The 18,182-nt window shown below is 41.0% G+C and overlaps 1 protein-coding gene across 6 annotated transcripts in view; it reads right to left on the minus strand.

The window, feature by feature from the left end:
• lpp (LIM domain containing preferred translocation partner in lipoma) overlaps positions 1 to 18,182 on the minus strand; it is a 206,936-nt gene that overhangs the window by 75,519 nt on the left and 113,235 nt on the right. The gene's annotated exons all lie outside the window — the stretch shown is intronic.

Here is an 18,182-nt window from a genome sequence, read left to right on the forward strand (position 1 = left end):
ACATATAAATTGTCAACATCTTTGAGCAAGAATCTCACGCAGTTACGTCTCCGCCCGCCGGTATAATGCCCGGCCATGGCAGGACTCGGCTGCTTTACTTCTAACTATGTTAAAATGGTTAGAATTGTAAAATTAATAATTAACAATACTCTTAAAACCGACGCCAATGACAGTATAAACGCATAGAACGAGCAGTGCTAACCTGATGCGAGACAACTCAGGTACGAACTTTTAGAGGACATCCAGTCGCATATGCTAGGCCATCAACCACTAATCATGGGAGGAGATTTTAATTGCATCCTAAGTAGGAAGGATAGAAAGAGGAACGATGAGGAGTTTAAAGTAGATAAAACATCAACTTTATTACAAGACATGTGCCGGACATTTAAACTGGTGGACTGTTTCAAATCCATACATCCAGGAGAGGAGGGCTTCACCTGGTTCAGTAGTGACAATGCCAGAGCCTCTCGAATAGACTACATATTTACGAGGGGTTTAGCACAGAGTGATGCAAGATTAATTCCAGTTTTTTTTTCGGATCACTTGCTACTGTCCTGCTCTTTCTCATTTCCTTCAGGTATGACAGTTGGGAAGGGTTTGTGGAAGTTAAACTGCTCCCTGCTGGAGGATGAGGCTCTAGCCGCACAATACAGGGAGCTGTACAAAGACTGGCAGACCCTTCAAGACTCGTATGATTCACGAGCACAATGGTGGGAAATGACAAAGAAACGAACACAGACCTTTTTTAAAAATGCAGGGAAAAACAAGAAACTTAAAGAGATGAAACGCATGTCGGGACTACAAAGAAGACTCCAACGCTATTTCATCCTAACAGAAAAGGGGATGGACTTTAATGATGAAATCAAAGAGACCAAACAAGAACTAAACGCTTTGGCGGAAATGAAGAGCAAAGGCATCATAATAAGAAGCAGAGAAAGAGAAATAGAAGAAGGGGAAAAATGTACACGCTACTTTTTAAAAAAAATTATGGGCAAAAATGAGGGGATTTTTAAACTTCAAAACGAAAACGGGCAAATAACAAAGGAAAGTAGTGAAATAACCAGATTGGTCGAAGACTACTACAAAAAATTATTTGAAAAGAAAGAAACATATGAGAATGAAATGGGGCATGTATTAGATCATATTTCAAGATCAGTGCGTCAAGACCCCTTTTTAACATCGGACTTTACCCAAGACCAACTGAATGATTGCATAAAGACTATGAAAAAAGGCAAATCACCCGGGGAGGACGGACTCAACCTCGAATTTTACCGGACTTTTTGGGATATTTTAGCACCAGATCTGTTAACTGTTTTTAAAGAATTCTCCAGTCGAGACCATATGCCAGACAGTTTCAGAATAGGGATAGTTACTCTATTGCACAAACAAGGAGACAAAATTGACTTAAAAAACTGGCGACCCATAACGCTTTTAAACGTGGACTGTAAAATTTTCAGCAAGCTTCTAGCAACACGAATGTCTGTTGTCTTGGGAGACTTGGTTGATCCAGACCAAACCTGTGCCATTGTGGGAAGGAAGATCAGCGACAGTCTCATGCTGATCCGTGACACCATTTGTTATGCAAGAGACAGAAACATGCGACTAGCGGTCCTAAACCTAGACTTTGAAAAAGCCTTTGATCGAGTCTCGCACCAATACCTCTTCAGGGTATTGCAAAAATGTGGTTTTCCCCAAAAATACATCAAGTGGGTAGGACTGCTATACCGAGACATCTACAGCAAATTCATGATTAACGGGAATTTATCGGAAGCAATCGAGATCAACTGCGGTGTACGTCAAGGTTGCCCTATGTCTCCCCTTCTCTATGTTCTTTGCATTGAACCTTTGGCACAAATGTTAAGAAAAGATAGATTTGTCGAAGGCATCAATATCCCAGGAAGTGGGGGACAAATTACCAAGTGTGTTTTGTACATGGATGATTTTAATATTTTGTGTACTGACCGCGCATCTGTTGAAAGAGCCCTTGACTTGACTGACCTGTTTGGGAGGGCGTCTGGGTCAAGGCTAAATAGAGAAAAATCACAAGTGAAGTTTTATGGAATGTGGAAAGAGACAGAAAAGGCAGGACTCCCGCTGACGGTGTTAAAGACAGACCAGAAAATCCTAGGGATAAAATTCAATGCGGATGGAGGAGGCGAGACCAACTGGGATGACGTGACAAGGAAAGTTAAGCAAAAACTTGTTTTTTGGTCACTAAGAAAACTGACAATAGAGGGGAAGGTCCTAATCATCAAAGCGATCATCCTCCCAATGCTTTTGTCAATCAGTTTAATTTTTATGCCTAAAAGAAACGTGCTGTTACAACTGGACCGAGCCATCTTTCGCTTTGTCTGGGGCTCAAAGTGGGAAAGGATAAAAAGAGATACAATGAAAAAGAAAAAGGAAAAAGGGGGGAAAGGAGTGCCTGACCTCCAGCTTTTCCTGGGAAGCAAATATGTCTCTCTCCACTTCCAAAACGCTGTGGGCCCACCCAACAACCCGAAAAGTCAAGCAATGACCCGTTTTTGGATGGGCTCATATTTGCGGAAGCTAAAGCTTGTACCAGACAATCGTTTGATTCCAGTTTCGTTTAACTTGCCACCAACACATCTCTTTATTCGGGATTTTTTGAAGAAGTTTGATTTGGAAACACAAGAATGTCACACTTTACAAAACCACAGGGCCCTTATTGCTATTGTGCAAGAGTGAGCTACAGTAAGCCCTGTGCGGGGGCTTGCGTTTGGCGAATCCACAACGGTTTGGAGCAACGTCAATCATCCTGCCCTCCCAAACAGACTACGAGACTTGTCATGGATGGTGGCTCATGAAGTTCTCCCAGTCAGAGCTGTAATGCACCACCGAGGAATGTCAGCGACTTCGACGTGCCCTCGACCTGGCTGTGGCGCCCAGGAGTCGGTGAGGCACCTTTTTTGTGAGTGCAGCGCTGCCCAGGTCTTGTGGACAATGGCCGAACAACTAGGAAAGTTCCCGGACTTGCCAGCAGGAGAGGTCCCTGATGCACAGTACGTGCTTTACGGGGTGAGTCGGTCGAGGAGGCCTCGGAACGACTTTGCCAGGGACTGGCTCACTCTCGCCGCCATCAAGGACGCCATCTGGACCTCCAGAAACCTGCTGGTATGGAGGTGCAGGCAGATCCCCCCCGTGGCTGTGCTCCAAATGGCTGCAGATACCATACAATCTGCGAGCGGCGGGCCTAGGACGCAGCCATAAAGAAGACTCGTCTGCACCCACCCGGAGGGGGGAGCCGGAGCTACACTGTGGGAGTCCCGGCAGCAACGGCCTGGGTTGTGGAACCCAGAAGGGAGAGGACCCACGCAGAAGGGAAAGGACCCACACAGAGGACTGGAAGAATGCTGCTTGGGAGGGTGGGATGGCAGAGCTATGCCCTTGCACAATAGTATTGCCTTTTACACGCTGGTTAACTACTGTTAAAAGAAAATAACTCTGAAATTGTTTAATTGATGTTGAAAATGTCAGGAAAAAATGTTAAAACGTCATATCGTCACGTCATATTGTCAAATATAAAAAAATTGTGAATATGCTTGATGGCTGTGTTTTGCTGCTGTTGGTGTCAGTGGATTTGTTCAGACCGAGGACAATCGACTTTGGCCTGGACGGATCTATTGACACTAACAAAGATGTTATATAATGAAATTGTGAATATGTTTGATTTTCGAGGTTTGTTCAAACCTCACTTTGTGTTTGCTGTTAAAAACGTAATATTGGAATATAATATTGTGAATGTGCTTAATTGCTGTTGAGATTGTCATGATTGTTTTCTGTTTTTAGTGTCAATAAATTTGTTCAAACCAAAAAAATATAAATTGTCTCACATACAAGGTTGAATCAAAATCTCGTGGAGAGAGACTTGTGTGGCTGTCCATGCTTGTTTGTGTTTATGTTGAGGGCAACAAAGCCATTTCAAGCCGCGGCATGACTGACATAAGAGACGACGGCTCTCAAATGTCAGCCGGCGACTGACGACGTCTGTCAAGTGGCACGAAGTGTCGCTGACGGGCTCGTGATCTGACCTAGCCGTGTCCCGCTCGCTTCCCACAAAAATCCAAATACTGTGTAATTCTCAGCAGCTGTGTCATTGTGGAATTGGGATAAAACCTTTTTACTATTCCATTGATTACATTGTATCTAAGGGGTAGTGAACATAAGGCCCATGGGCCAGATAGGGCTCTTTTCATGAGTACATCTATCTGGCTCTGAGAAATCAATAATCTCTCTGTGACTTTCCAATTGTAATGTATGCAAAGCCAAAGCAACATAGGTAGATTATTGTTCAGTCCAAAATAAATAGGGAAAAGTTTCAACGACAGTTTACACTCTCTGTGTTACACCAACAGACGCCGTTTTGGCTAAAGGTTTTTGAGGAATTCTTTAAATGGAAGCTCATTTAACAATCCATGTTTATTGTTGAGACACTTTGAAAACCCACAGAACAAACTAAAAACATCTAAAAATGCCAGCCAGGCACCCAGAGCTATTTGAATAGGTGAGCTGTAGGTGTGGCCGGGCCCCTGCACTAGGGCTAGACGATTAACCCAAATTGAATCGATATTGTGATGTTACGTAGTGCAATTGTGCAATTGCACAATTCAGTTATTTTTCCAAGGATTAATAGTTCCATGATTTTGATTAGCCACGGTCACAGTTAGAGTTTTAATGGAGCTGGCCAATCAGAGGCAAGTTTTTTATAGGACTTAACAGGGGTGGACGAACATGTTTATTGAAGTGGGGGGCCTACTTACAAACGAGATGGATTCCGAAAGATCGTTCGTAAATTGAATTTGTGGTTGCTTCAGTGCTATATTTTGTATGTTTAAGGTTTGTATAAGTATGTTTAAGGCTTGTATAAGTAACCTGTATTGTTTTGGACTAAAAATTAAACATTTCATAAAATAATATGCTCTACAAAAAAAGTTTACCTTACTTTTGGAAGATGGGCTTCAAGAGGTCCTCCTCTGTGGTAGAGTGGACAAAAAAAAGTGTTCCAACATTCAAAAATTAATTTGTATATGATAGCTCATGTATTTTTTATTATTATTTAAATTAATATTGTTTTTTAAATTAAGTTTAAACACAAACTGCCCCTTTTAAGATATTTGAACTTTTTTTTCAAGTAAAATTACTAGATTATTAGATAATACACCATATGGTGCAACCTGGACTCTCCCAGGACCATCGGGTGTTTCGGGTCTCTGAGGACTTCTTTAAATGGAAGCTCAATAAACAATCCATGTTTATTGTTAAGACACTTTATGATGAAAACCCACAGAACAAACTGTAAACACCAGTCGAGGGTGTTTACAGTCGACACCCCGATGCCCCGGGTAGCGCACTACACCACGACTCCCCTGTTGTCGTTGATAGCTCTTCGCCTATGCAGTCCACAAATACTAAGGAGACCGAGGACACAGTGTAAGGACCTACATGCAAAGCCCCTGCAGCCCACCTTAATAGGCTAACAGCGGACCCTTTACCTCTTCCTCGAACATTCAACCAAAAGATCGGCATACTTTGCCCTCTTCCTCTCCTGTGCTTCATTCATCCAGTCTTCCCAGGGTACCATCAGCTCAAGGAGCACCACCTTCTTGCTGGCTGCAGACATCAGCACCATATCTGGCCAGAGTGTTGTAGCTGCGATGATGTCTGGGAATCACAAATGCTTCCCCTATGTCCACCAGGAGCTGCCAGTCCCTGGTAGTTGTGAGCAAGCCCCCCTGAGTCTTCTTGGAGGGTTGAGGTTTCCTTCCTGCTCGGACAAAGGAAATTGTGCTTGAGGTTTGATGTTGCCCCTTACTGGTGTTGATAACAATGCAGATTGTGTCTGCTATTGCCCACAGGACCTGGTCGTGGCGTTTTCCAATACTTGCCATCTCCAAAGGCCTTTGAGCAACAGCAGTGTTCTAATGATACTCTTTTCTGATAAAGCTGGAACCCATTTACATCTACGAGGCCCCAGGTGAACAGGTTGGCAGGGCTATGGAGAACACCATACACTAATTTGATCAGGATTTTGAAGTGGTGTGGCTCTGCTTTCCATAGTTCGGTCCAGGTAATATTGCGGCCAGCAATGTGCTCCCACTTTGTCCAGGTCCCCTGCTTGCCCATGCCCACCACTCTGCTGAAGTGCTTCTCATTCACCTTAGCGCAAACCTCATCCAGGGTAAGCTTTCATCTTTCATGAGCCTTGATTCTGCTGTAGCATGGTTTCGAGCTGCTACCTAACTCAACGGGTCCTGTAGCTACAGTTCTCACCAGGGCGCTGTGCTGTCTCTCTTTACTGCTCCTGGGTATGCCACTTCCTCCCTGTTCTGAAATGCACTCCAGACTTTTCTGTCTGTGGAATCTTGGTAGAGCAGGACTTTTCAGGCCCGGGAAACCTTGAACTCTTCTGCTAGACTGCTGATTGAAAGTTGCAGCTTAGATAGAGATAGATAGATAGTTACTTTATTCTTCCCCGCAGGGAAATTCAAATTTCCAGCAGCATCCCTCCGCTGAGAACAATACAATAATAAAGCAAAAAGAATACAATATACAAATACCCAATGTGACGTGTTAATAACCACTGTAGCGTGTTGTATAGAGTATTTAAATAGTGCTACATAAAATACACACTGCAATAAAAGTACGGTAATATGCAATGTAGGGGGTGTGGTTTAATGTGGGCCTTTATTCTGCCGGTTGGAGTTAAAGAGCCTCATGGCATGAGGAAGAAAAGATCTCTTCAGTCTGTCCGTGGTACAAGACAGTGATAGCAGTCTGTCGCTGAAGCTGCTCTTCTGTCTGGATATAATGCTGTGTAGTGGATGCGACGAATTGTCCATGATTGACCGCAGCTTTTCCAGTGCCCGTCTCTCAGCTACTGTTGTCAGGATGTCCAGCTCTGTGCCCACAACAGAGCTCGCTTTCCTCGCCAGTTTATTGAGACAAGAGGCTTAGTGTTGTGCCCAAACAGGACAATGTTTCTCAGGCTCTGTGGCAGGCCCAGTCACCTGCACAGATATGAGCTGATCTTCCTCTCACAGCTCTCCACAATGGTCATAGGGAATTCGTACATCAGCAGCGGCCAAAAAAGATGGGAAAGGATTCCGTTCTGATAAATCCAAGCCTTAAACTTCCCCTCAAGTCCCGACTAGTCCATAGCTGAGAGCCACGTGTTAAGGTTATCGTTGGTCGGTTGACGTGCAGCGCTATCCTTTGCTGGTGAAAATCTTTCCGAGGCTCTTTACTGGCTTTTATGACATGGATGGAATTGTGGTGTCACCCAGACTTAACAACAGACATATTGCAGACCTTCTGTGGGACATAGTGTCTAATCAGGGATAATTCCACCAACTTATGTAAGATTGAGCCATATGCATTGGCAAGGTCCAGCCACAGTACTTCCAAATTGCTTATGCTCTCTCGCGTCTCATGGATCGGTGTGCTCGATACACCCCGGTATTCCTGGGACTCTTCCCTTCTGCACTGAAGTGTCAATACAGGAGTTTGTCAAGAGAGATCCAATGATGCAATTAGAGTTGATATTGAAAAAGGGCTTGCACTCAACATATTAATCCACCATCTTGGTGCTCATGCTCTGCAAAAATCTGTAAAAGGCTGTGTCTTCCGTAGTTGGGAGCCTCCGCTCTGAAAACGCTAGTCTACTAGTGATCCCAAGAGCCAAGAAGAGATCTGCAAGTTCGAGAGCGCTCTCCGTCCGGGCCCGGGTGCTGTGGAATGCTCTTCCCCCTGAGATTCGATCTGCAACCTCAGTGGAAATGTTTAAATCTAAGCTTAAAACACACTCCTCTATTGCATATGAATAACCTATATTTTATGTTGATAATATGTGTATTATTTGCCCTCATGTAGGTTTTAGATGAGGAGATGGTGTCATAATAGTCTTTGATCTGTGCAGCCCTTTGAGACTCTTTGTGATAAAGGGCTATACAAATAAACGTGACTTGACTTGACTATTCTTCCTTGAGCTTTTAGCACTGTTTTTCAGTTGGAGGGCATAATACAGGGACATCAAGTGATGATAATACACACAGTCCACGTAAAGAATATTGTGTCTAGTAGAAGCTTATATGCATTCCCTTTACAGCAGGGGTCGGGAACCTATGGCTAGCGAGCCAAATATGGCCCTTTAATGAATACATATGGCTCGGAGATAGAAGTTTGTGAAAGCAAATTTTATATGTGTTGTTCCAATTATGACTTGCCCTTAACGGAGTTAGGCATGTGCAAAGCAAATGCAACGCCGGTGGTGAGATTAGGTCGGTCCACTATATAAATTGCACAGTCTGAACTACAGTTTACAGTCAAAGTGTCACATCTTCAAAACACAATTTTAAGTACTTTCCAATAGCCAACATTCTGATTGAATCACTATATTTTAGTTCCCTTCCTGAAGCAGCCCAAGGCCACCTTCCGCATCTTGAGGAGGAGCACATAAGTCTAAATGTTCTCCAAACAAAATAGGTCATTCTCTTTCAGCTCCAATTAAATGCTGAGGGGTGCAAGGAGGGGAGGGGACGGCAGGGTCGGGGAAAAATATAGAAATGTTACACTCGAGCAGCTGTGTACAATAATTAAAAATTAAGGCTGGAGCCATAACGGACGCGTGAGGACGGGGATTCCCGCAAAGACACGAGGTGTAATGTATGCAAGTCAGGAGAGCGGCTTCCTTTCTCTTTTTGACGTCTGTAAGATTGTGCGTGAGTACAAAAGTAGGTCATGTGTTTGGAAGTGACACATGCGCCTGCAAACAGATATTTGAAAATCTGTTGAGTGCAGAGAGGGGCCGCCACCAGCGATCTGGAGGGGCGAAATAAAAAAAGTGGGTGGGGGGGAATTAAAAAGGCAAACGACATAACAACAACTGATGGCTTGCTTGTCAAGACCGCGCTGAACATAGTTGACGTGTCTTTAGCGTGTGCACTTAATGACATTGTCATTTATTGTCATTGTTTTGCTAACGTATGGATGTACTTGGTATGTTCAGGTTTTAGAATTTGAAGTGGGCATAGTGGTGATTTCTAACCCCTTTCTCGTAATGCATGACATGCATTAAAATTCTTTATTCAACTGTGTGTATAAACGGTGAGAAGAACAAACTAATCACGTTTGTTTGTGTTCCCATCTCTTGACCCTCTTATTACCATGGGGGCGCCAGTGCCCCTGTTTTACAAGCCCTTTTTAAATTACTGTAACAGATGGTGGTCGTGGTCATGGCAAAATAGTTGAAAATATGTGGACAACTGAGAGAAAATTACTCCAAAAACGTTTTTTGTTCATGTTAAGTTCCAGTCACAACTTATCCTGAAATATCCAAGTCGATTTTTGTTTTGTTTTTCATTTTAAAGTGTTATTACATAGTCCTACCTTTTTATGGTAGACATTGCCAGATATTGAAAGCTTCGGTTGTTCTTAAAAAAAAAAAAGGCTGAAAGTTATCACTAATATGATTTCTGGCCAAAATAACAGAAAAATTCCAAGCGGCCTGTATAATACTTGATCAATAAAGGGTTAGGAACTTGGATCTCAGGAGCAGACAGCAGGGCCTGCTGTTTCTGTAGGACCCTGTCTTCAACAAAGCAACCTGTGAACGGTAAATGTATAAAGACATTGACATTGTATATAGCCAGGGTTGGGTAGGGTTACTTTAACTGGATTACTTTCAATTACTTTTGGATTACTCCAATACCAAATATGCTAATAAAAGACAAAAGAAACTAAATATGAATAAAAATTTGACTCGCAACACGCGGTAAGCTTTCTCTCCTGGCTTTGATCACTTTGATCTCCGGCAAAACTAACATAAAATGCGACAGAAACAAAATGAAAATAAATCCAAACAGCTTGCCAACATAATTTTTGCCGTTCCATGTATTCCGTTACTCCCCAAGCCTGCACAAAATTTAGTAATTTCAATCCATATAAATAGGTGGAAGGGTTTTCCCATTTATTTTTCTTTTCAGAAACTTATTATCAGCTCAAGAGGAAGCACAGGAAAATATATTAAAACATATTTTTTATGACGCTGTTTAACCCCTTTGTGTTCCGACGGCCCGCAGGTGGGCCACTGTAGTGTAGATAAACAAATATGTGTCTGTACAATATCACCAGTGACTGAAAAATGGCTTTCCACATATCAATGGAAACTTAAACTCTTGTGCATCGAGATATGCTGATCATGTCAAAATATACTCATCCCAAAAAAAAATCACCATCAGTCTGAAACAAGATACCCGAATACTATAATTCTGGCGTAACTCACTAATTACGTCCCCTGGTCGTCATCAAATTCGAAAATGGCTTTGTTATATCAAGGACCACCCTTAGAATCCGACAGTGTCAAATATTTACTCCAAAACACACGATAATGCTGACAGATAAATAGAATCCGCCTAAAAGCCTGTCTGCTTCGTTCGATGTTACTTCTAGAAATTCGTTCACTTCGCTCCAAAACTCCCCTTGAAAGCCATTAACAACTTGTTTATGTCAAAAATATTGGCCAAAGCAAAACACAAATTTGCAAAGCTTTAGTGTAGATATGTGGTTGTCTCCAAATGGCAAACAGAAAAATGTGCAATGTTTACTTTTTTTTTTATTGTCTCACCTGTTTTCAGGCTAATATATCCATGCTACACTCGTCTGCAGGTATTTAATTGCAAAAAAAAAACATCTGGCGAGAAAAAAAAAACATCTATTTCTGTGTGTTCCAACTCAGATTACTTAATGTTAGTTGCACTTGCAGTGATTATTTCAGTTTGGGACAGAACTTGGGCCAGATGGCAGTGCAGTGGTCAGCGCGTGTGCGTCACGGTTCTGAGGTCATGAGATTGAACGTCCTGTGTGGAGTTTGCATGTTCTCCCCCTGCTTGCGTAGGTTTCCTCGGGGCACTCTGGTTTCCTCCCACATTCCAAAAACTTGCATGACAGGTTAATTGGTCTGTCCAAATTGTCCCTAGGTGTGACTGAGCAGGCGAATTGCCTGTCCCTGTGTGCCCTGCGACTGGCTGGCAACCAGTTCTGGGTGTCCGCTGCCCACTGCCCGAAGATAGCTGGGATGGGCTCCAGCACCCCCGCGAATCTACTGAGTATTAGCGGTGCAGATAATGAATGGATGGATCGATGGTACAAAATTTTCAGAGTCTAACCTTTTTAAAAAAACAGTCTAAATGGTTCAAGAACAGCATTTACTTTAGGTAAATTTTGGATTGGGATTATAGGCGAATTGTACCGGAATGTTCAGGGGTTAAGATTGCTATGCAATAAATAATAAATCAAATGAAGTATATAAAAAAGGCACATAATTATGTTGATTTTAATTATGAATTTATCATTTTACTAAGACAAAAAAAGTAAAGACATAGTTAAAAAAATGTTTGGTTTTTCCTTGGCCTCATGTAGGTTTTAGATCGGGAAATGGTGTAATAATAGTCGGTAGTTTGCAGTAATCTGTGGTCTGTGCAGCCCTTTGAGACACTTTGTGATCAAGGGCTATACAAATAAACATGACTTGAATATTTCAGATGATTTTTTACTGATTAGGATTTATTTTTCCTTATTTTTCTTTTAAAAAACTTAAAATCTGGATAAAACTTCTGTGAAATACCAAATTACAACATGTAGTGAAATCCCAAATCAAACAAAGTTATTAACCAAAATTGATAACCTGTGATACCTCCTTAGGGATCAGAAAAACATTGTACTGTCTATGTAGGCAACATAATAATTTAAGTTTAAAACAACATGAAACCGATGCCAGGAATTAATTTTTAAATATTTTCGGTGAAATATGTGCCTTGATATTTTTTGATGGAAAAAGTGTGTCCAAAATAAACGCAGATAATCACTGAGATAAACAAATTAAGTTTTATATTTCTTATTTTTCCAGAAAAAAAAGAAGATAAAAGTATAGAATAACATTAAAAACAGGTTTGAATATAATAACATTACATAACAAAATTATAACCTGTACTAACTCCTGAGCCATAGTGACCACAAATGATCAGAACAATTTTATACTGTCAATTTAGGAAACATTACAATTGAAGATTAAATTATGTTTTAAACATTTCTAATGGACTGTGTGCCTCGATAATTTTATATTTTAAGATAAGTTGTTTGGGCTCAACAAAGGTTGAGAAATACAATTTTACAGTATACTGCTCTGTCCTACAAAATGATAGGCTTAACACATTTCTTCGGATTCAAAAAAGATATTTAAGATATACAACGCAACTTAATGTGAATTTGACTTTTATGCAACTCTGCCTTTTGAAGTAGAACTTTTGTTGTGAGCTTCTGATCCTCTGAGTTTTACAGAATTTGATTAATGTTTTCTGAAATATGTATTTGTTTGTATGTAATTCATCTGGTTCTAAAATAGCCTTTTTTGGAAAACAACTGGTTAGTGGTCTTTTGTGGCCACCCCCCCCGCCAGTTGGTGAAAAATGTTGTCCGTCCTCAGTCTGTCCTACTGCAATAAAATGGCCCATCCCTGCTGCCTTGTCTGCAGAAGAGTACGTGCAAACCGTTTGCAACGAGGCTTTTTCCCGACGGCAGCTATCGATCGAATTCGTTATTTAGTGTCAGTGTCGTCGGTCGGGCAAGCGGTCGCTTATTTACGAGCGAACCCGTGACAAACTGATCTATGCGGACTGACCACGGACTGAATCAACTCCGCCTTTTTACTTCGTACGAAGGCCAACGAGAATTCAAACCAACATAGAAATAATACATGTACCAAATTTCTCCACTACAAGGCGCACCTCCTTAAAACCACTACCTTTGTGAAATATTTTCATATATAATGCACACTGGAGGATAAGGCGCTAGGGTTGCATAAAAATACATCAATACAGTTAATCGAAAATGATTTCATATAACATAAATTAACATTATGAAATCTGGTTTGAGCACTTATATTAATTGTTTATTTCATAAATGTTAACTGTGCTGTCCTCACTCCGAAGTACAGAGACCCCTTGCTACTTCGCGCCTCAGATTTTACTGGTTCACTTCTTCTCGGATTTGGAATTCAATTTATTGACATCATTGTTATTGATATCATCATATTCTGTTCCATTTTTTTCCATATCTTGAACTTCTAGATTTTTATGTAGAGCAAGGTATTTTAAGTCATTTATTGTTTAAGTATTTTTATTCTGGACTAATTTACCTGGACTAAAGGAAAAAAAAGAAAAAGAAAAAAAACTCAAGTTAGTGTGTCCTGTTCGGCTCGGGACTAAAGATGTGGTTTGAGTTTTGACCCTCTGTGCAATTAAATTTGACACCCCTGATCCAACATATGCCAATATTTAGTTAAAATATGAAGAAGACTGGCAGCACGGCGGCGCAGTGGTTAGCGCGTGTGCGGCACAGTTCTAAGGTCTTGGGAACCTCCTGTGTGGGTTCAAATCCAGATACCAGCCTACCTGTTTGTATGTTCTCCCAGTGCTTGCGTGGGTTTCCTCCGGGCGCTCCGGTTTCCTCCCACATTCCAAAGACATGAATTTCAGGTGGATTGGCCAGTCCAAATTGTCCCTAGGTGTGAATGAGCGAGCGAGTTGTCTGTCCCTGTGTGCCCTGCGATTGGCTGGCAACCGGTTCAGGGTGTCCCCTGCCCACTGCCCGATGATTGCTGGGATGGGCTCCAGCACCCCCGCGACCCTACTGAGGATAAGCAGTGCACCTAATGAGATGGGAGATGAGATGAGATGAAGAAGACTGAATTGAAACTGTAGACATTGGTAATTGTGCAAAAGTGCAATGCTTAACTCAAATTTCAGTTAGAGCGAGACGAGGAAATAAATGAAAAGGGGCCTCGCCTCTGCCAAAAGCCACTGAGAATTACCGTGATTATTATAGAAGGTTTACGCAAGTGATTTGGATATTGTCACTAAAAAGAGACGGTGGAGAGATGTGGTTGCATTCAATGTTTTGCGATTGTGGTCAGCGATATTTTTTAATCATTGCCCAAATATGGTAATATACATTAGACCTTGTGTATAACATGCACTGAAACTCTAAAATCTTTTAAAAAGTAAATAAAAATTTGTGTTATACACGGATACATATGGTATAAATGTATCGATTAGTTAGCATAGATGAATCGAAATTCCCCAGTTGAATATTTTTGAAACCAATATTACAGAAATTCTTCTGCAGAACTTCTTTTAACTGTGGACAACACGGCTGATATTTTGGCGGACATCGGCCGTTGGTCGGGATTGCAAAATAATAATCCGCTGCCCTGTAAAGTGCCGTCACTCAAGATTAGCTGGCAATAACACGAGTTGTCATCCTGCTTAACCCCTCGCGTTACCATTTTGGGAAGTGGCAAAACCAGGATTCGTGGAAATTGTCTATTTTTGACGTGGTGATTGAGTGAGAAAAAAAATCGCAAACATTTCAATCACATGTTGAACTCGTCCTAACCTTCTGTGAATACTTACAAAGTTATCCTTTAATGAAGACATCCGTCAAACAGCGTCCCGATGTAGCGTCAATCAATCAAGCTAATGGACATACTTCTTTGGTGAGGCTTAAATCTAAAACTGCATTGAAAGAGGCGGCTGCGTTTCCATTCATAGTCACGATTGCCAAGGTTACCCGCAAGTCACGACATGATTAGGGAGCAAATGCTTTCAGAACGATGAACATTTTAATTATCAGCGCTAGTTTATTTAGCAGATTTGAGGCGAGGAGTCAAAGAGAACAAAAGGAGACTAGAAGCACGAAAAGGAAACGAAGACATGAAGATAAGGTCCTAACTGTGAAACATGCTGGGTACATTTTAATTTTCAAGAAATATATAGTTTATTTTGGTATTTAGTCATTTGGAAGAAATAGTAAGATATTTCCTTTTCATCCATATTGAAAATGTTTTTAATTAATATAAATATGTCCCCTAAAGTTCTTCATTTTTCATTTGAATATTGGACTTTTTCTAATTTAAAGTGTTATGTTCGAGGCGCAACTGATTATAGGGCACGACCTCAAAATATTCCCTTAAGAGATACTTTTCACATACATAAAATGCATAAGATTATAAGGCGAATTAAATTAGTAAGACCGAGCACTGCATTAAGAATAACATTAGAAAATAAAATATGTCTTCTTAATAGAACAAAATGGAAATCTGGTTTCAAAACTAAAATAACTAATCCATTCTTTCACGAATTGTTACCATATATACAAGTATTTCATATTAATGATGCAATTTCAGATTGCATTGACTGTATTCCCGGTCTATAAGATAAACTGAAATGTGGGGTTTTTAGGTGCGCCTTATAGTCCTGAAAAAAGTGTGTGAATATAATTTTTTTTCATGTGCAATTTTTGTCGTTCCTTCAACAATGTAACTGATAGATGTGTTCTGCTTTTAATATTGGACACCTGCAAAGTAGATTGCATAGGATGCCATTTTGTTCTATGGACTTTTATACCTCACGGGTATTCGTTATTTTGATTACCGTGTATTATGCCCAGTTCACAGCATTGTCACAGTCAGTAAATAATGTTGCTGTTCTTTGTTTCCACACCCTTTAGGGTAGATCTGTTATTGCTAAGAGATTTCATTTAAAAAAATGGGCTCAGGGGAGGGCTTTTAGAACAGATTTGGAAGTTGTCATTGTGAGGGTTTCTCATCTTCGCCTGTTTTTCTTGCAAGTTGAAAATGTATTGATGTCTTTTTTCCCTATTTTGAATGTCTGCTAAACTATAAAGTTATCATTGTTAAACATTTGAACTCCTGAAATGTTGTCTTTTTTAGTTATCATAACATTGCTGTACACATTGCTGAATTCAACTTATATTTGCCTAGCCGTGAATGAGTTAATAATAAAAATAATGTACTTTATGTTGCATTATTTTGTAAATTATTTTTTTAAGCGTGTTTTTACACTTCAAACGTCACATTATAGCTTGACCTTCAGTCTTTCTTCTGGTGGGAACAAGTAACAGAGTATCCTTGATGGAGGTAAGCAAACACAAATCCAGCAAGACCTTAGAGAGTGACTTCTAAATATATACTCCACGCTCGTTTGTGTTTATTGCATTTCATTACTTCTTTCCTTTTCCTTTTATGTGGCATCAAAGGCAAACAAATGCAGTAAACGTCACCTTTTGTGTTTTGGCGCCAAACTGGGACGTCGGGCAAGTGAGAGCTTTCAAGTAAAAAATGTAGATTTTCCTTGTTTTTGAGCAAATATAATTAGGCTTGCGCGTCTAATTTGTGTTTAGTAAAACACGTCCGGTCCTTGATGAACGTCTCCCGTAGGATGTGGAAGGCGCTTTGTACGCCGGCGAGAATCCTTGAATTAGAGGAGAACTCCAGGGCCTTCCACTTTCCAGAGATGTTGTTCACATTACAACGAGTCCGTCTCGGCGGCATAGGACTATACTTGACGATTCACAGCACACGAACGTGCGCTTCTATTTAAAAGCTATGCTGGCACCGATCTGTCCACACGCCGCAAACGAGTTTTGATTCAATGAAAATAATACAAACATGGCAACAGGGCTTTTTCATTTCGAAATCTTGTAACCCGAACGAATCTTGACTTGACTCTAAATAATATGCACGACCAATGACAGCAAGGGAGTCAGAAATAAAAAAAACGTCGCTGCAATTTTTTTTGTTTTGCAAGACAAATAGATTCACATGGCACATAGCCCCAATGGACACCAGCATTTAAAAATTCATAAAGGTTAAAACAACAGTTTATTCTGTGCATCACAATCATAGAATGCGAGCACCTCCCATGCCACGTTCCCGTGCAAGTAAATATTGTATACAAGTGCATAAGAAATGTGTGCGCACACTCAGCTTAAACACATAAATGAGGAAACACACCGACATAACATTGTAGAATGATCGCATTAAAGAGTCTGCTAAGACATCATGGGATGAAAAACAGAGACATGTACCAAATGAAGAACTAGTGTGGTGCACACATTATTTCTTTGTGGGCGCACCCAACATTGTGAAGCAATGGAATGTCAGTGGAGACTATATTGGAGGAAATCAGAAAAAAAGAAAATGCAGCAAACCAAGCCGCATAAAATCAAAAAGTTAAATAAGCTTTCTAGAATAGAGGACACACTTTATGTTTAATGTAGCGTGACCACAATATAATGCCTTGTATTTTAAAAGGGCTGCAACAATTAGTCGTCGTTGTCGACAAAAATCTCTAACAGAAATAGTCGACAATGAATTTCATTGTCGACTATTGTCGCCAGACATGTTTTTCCCAACAGAGAGGCATCTCACATGATTTTAATCTGTGCTAAAAGTCGCTCATGCGCAGTAGTGGCTTTGTCTCGAGCGGTAACATACAGAAATGGTGGCCTCATTATCAAGTTCCTGTATCAAAACATATCTAGTTCCGAAGCATTTAGCCTGGACACGGTGAATAAAAACATACTTGGAAAATTTGCAAAGCAGACCTGGCGTATCACAACAAGTTATTGGTGATGTACCAAATTTAATTACAAACCATGTCGAATAGGTATATGAAACGGAATCTGACTTGCCTCAGTAAGATTTAAGTAACATTCAAGCTAATAGGGTTTTGATTATATGCATGGAACATTTTTAACCACCTCCTTAACCACCTGGATGGTTGGGGCACCACTTCCTGTGGTGTGTCTTAGGCAAGTTCAGACTGTCAGGGTCCATGTCTCTCCAGGCCATTTTTCTGGGAAGGGGTTTGCTGCCCGGCAGCATGGCGGCTGAGTGGCACCACTTACCCTCAACACAGTCGCGGGGGTGCTGCAGCCCAACCTAGCTGTCATCGGGCAGTGGGCAGGGAACACTCTGAACTGGTTGCCAGCCAGTCGCGGGGCACACAGAGACAGACAACTCACTCACTCTTTTAGACCTTGGGACAATTTGGACCAGGCAATTAACCTGGCATGCAACCGGAGTGCCCAGAAGAAACCCATGCAAGCACAGGGAGAACATTCAAACTCCACACAGGAAGGCTGGTAGCTGCATTTGATCCCATGACCTCAGAACTGTGCCGCGGACACAAAAAACACTCATCCGTCGTGCCGCCCGGACTTAACAGCATTTCTCATATTTACTTTACAAAACGCACATGATATTAGTTGTATTTATTTAATTATTATCTGCTTTTTCGACTTAT

Source organism: Urocampus carinirostris, chromosome 12, assembly GCF_059441175.1.
Source record: "Urocampus carinirostris isolate Australia breed hairy pipefish chromosome 12, RoL_Ucar_1.0, whole genome shotgun sequence".
NCBI classification, from domain to species: domain Eukaryota; kingdom Metazoa; phylum Chordata; class Actinopteri; order Syngnathiformes; family Syngnathidae; genus Urocampus; species Urocampus carinirostris.